The sequence below is a fragment of the Notamacropus eugenii genome, chromosome 7 (assembly GCF_028372415.1).
Source record: "Notamacropus eugenii isolate mMacEug1 chromosome 7, mMacEug1.pri_v2, whole genome shotgun sequence".
Classification (NCBI taxonomy): domain Eukaryota; kingdom Metazoa; phylum Chordata; class Mammalia; order Diprotodontia; family Macropodidae; genus Notamacropus; species Notamacropus eugenii.
Genome location: NC_092878.1, coordinates 75,812,761 through 75,815,730, shown reverse-complemented (window position 1 = coordinate 75,815,730; position 2,970 = coordinate 75,812,761).

Below are 2,970 nucleotides of genomic sequence, written 5' to 3'. Positions count from 1 at the left end.
TCTCTCTTCTATACTCTCCTCCCCACAACCTCTGCCAATTCCACTTCCACATGAAAAAGAGCCTCTTGTGGTCACTGAGGGCACACAGGAAACAACAAATACATCCTGTTCAACAGTGGTTTCTACAAGGAAAGACAGGAACTGAGTGTGCTTATAGATTCTGCTTGTATATTCCTGGAAGATTTCATTTTCCTCAGTTATTTTTGTACATCAAGTACATTGTGTAATTTTCAAGATGTTTTTATTTTCTCATGAAACTAAATCAAAATTAAATCACGTCTTTATCAATCTCCTAATCTGTATGCTAAATCTGAGGATCTAAGCATTTTCCTCATGAGTGTACCATTCATGGAAACTCCTCTATGTTAGCTTTCTCTAGAAGACTGAAGGAGAATTAAATCAACTTTAAAATTATAAGTATGGAAAATATTTGCAGAGGTTATCATCACCATCATCATCTTCACCATTGCCTATTATTCTTTGGATGTTTTCTAGGTATGAAGCCTTGTCTGGGTTTTTCATAATATATTCTATCATTATTTGTGGGAGAACACTTAGTGAAAAGCATGCTTAAATGTTCTGTAAACAGATAATATGCTAATAGTCACTTGGGAGATGATTCTTAGAGCTAGCTTTAAGTTCTGAGAAATGTAGTTCATGGTGCCATGTAACTGAGAGCTGGAAGAAATAGAAGTCATTTGGTACCACCTCCAGTTATAAGATAAGTTTGTTTGTTTTTGGAGGGAGCAGGAGAGACAATTGGGGTTAAGTGACTTGCCCAAAGTCACAGAGCTAGTAAGTGTCAAGTGTCTGAGGCTGGATTTGAACTCAGTTCCTCCTGAGTCCAGGGTTGGCTCTCTATTTACTGTGCCACCTAGCTGCCCTGTAAGATAAGCTTTTAATCTGGATAGCTCTCAGTTTGATTCACCCCAACTTTGTAACCAGGATATCAAGCAGAACATAAGTAAGGATCGTAGTCAGTCAATAAACATTTATTGTCTACTATGTGCCGGGCACTGTGTTCAGCTTAGGGGATACAAGGAAAGGCAAAAGGCAACTTCTGCTCTGAAGGAGTTCACATTTTAATGGGGGAAACAACATACAAACAACCATGTACAAACAAGATATGGAGGCAGTCACAAAGGAAAAACACCAAAATGAAGGAGACCTGGGAAAGGCTTCTTACAGAAGGTGGGATTTTAGCTAAAACCTGGAGTTAGTCTGGGAAGGATAGCCAGTGAATGAGGAAGGGGACTGTAGATATGGAATGTTTTAGATAGAGAGATGTACATATAGACACACATATGCATAGATAATGTTTTGTATACAATTATATATTCATTGTGAAAATGATCTTTAATAATCATTATCTTGAAGATTCAGCTTTCCCCAGGCCTTCTTTCAAAGTCTTGACTTTAAGTTCAGTTTTTCATCAGGACATTTCTGATAATGAGATTACATTGACTCTCCTTGTCCTGGTGTGATGGGAAGCAAAACAGAATCTTTTGCTGTTTTTGTTTTAGTATAATCAAGTGTCTCTGACTGAATCTTGCCTTTATCAATCAAAAGTCTTTACTAGGAGTAAAATACAGAGACAAAAGTTTCTTTAATTAGAAACAGTGTATATATTTGTATTGTTAATTATTTTAATGTGATTAAAGATCTTTTCCACCCATTGATGGGCCTGCCTATTAGGGGGAATTTGATTAGGGAAGATTTGTGGGAAGGCTCACACCTTTTGTTAATGAGACATTGGTTCTCAAGGGTTGTGATGCCCTCTGGCTCTAAAAAAAGGCATAAATATTCTGATTTGAGGTATACCTTGGGACTTAGTGTTTGTTTGGCCAGACAAGGACTCTGGGAAGCTGCTAAGGAGCCCCTGGCTTTGAAAAGCCAGATGTTGGTGCTTCCCCCTCTGGTAGCTATGGTCAGTTAGACCTGTCTGTTGATGATCAGGCAGATGAAGCTATATCTGTTGATCTTTGATTTCTCTGCATTTTCTTTGAAGTTCAGGATGCTGACTCCTCTGAAATAGGTGAATGATACGTGTGCTTGATTAAAGTGATTACTAACATAAAAAGTTGGCTTTCCTTTTATGAATGTAGATCTAAGAACTTGTGATAGCAGGCCGCCCCTGTGTATGTTGGGGTGACTTACCTGGTCAAACCCCAATCGAAGCTCACAATAATTTAACCTATGGATTAAGCCTTGTTGTGTTCTACTTAGGCTTGGGTGGAGACAGATTCTTCTGTTTGGATAGCCCAAATCATGGGGGTAGTCTGATAGAAGACATATTTCCCCTGTCCAGAGATGAATTAATGATGAAATCTGAGTTCTGATTGGAAGGGTTTAAAAACTGCGTACCCCAAGTCCAAAAGAATCTCTCATTTCCAATTGTTAGCTACCGTGCATTCATCTCTGCATTTCTGACAGAAATAAAACAATGGACACAACCCAACCATGTTTGTCTTAGGCCAAACACCCATATACATACATATACATACACACACACACACACACACACACACACACACACACACACACACACACACACACAGAAGGAATAATCTTGTTTGCAATCGACCTGAGAGAAGAGTTCAAGAAGATTTTGCCTGATACCTAACCTTCTGTTTAAAGGGAAAAATGGAAGGGTAAACTTGCATTCCCTACACAATGGGACACAGTCAGGTCATGACTGATCCCTGGGTGTGGGGCAAGCCTTGTGTCTCCCTTGTGGTCATCTAGGGGCATAAAAGGTCCCACTCACATAGGGTTAATTCTCTTACAACTTGGTGGATACTAGCAGACCATTTAAGTCACCACATCCTACAAAGACCATGTCTGTCAAAGGTAAGTGCTATTGATTCCTTGTTGCATATCCTTACTATGTTACAGGTAAGCAAACCTCCTTTTGTTAGTTTGGTAACTTAAGAGTGCCTTATTTTACCCAACATCAAGCCTGAACTAACA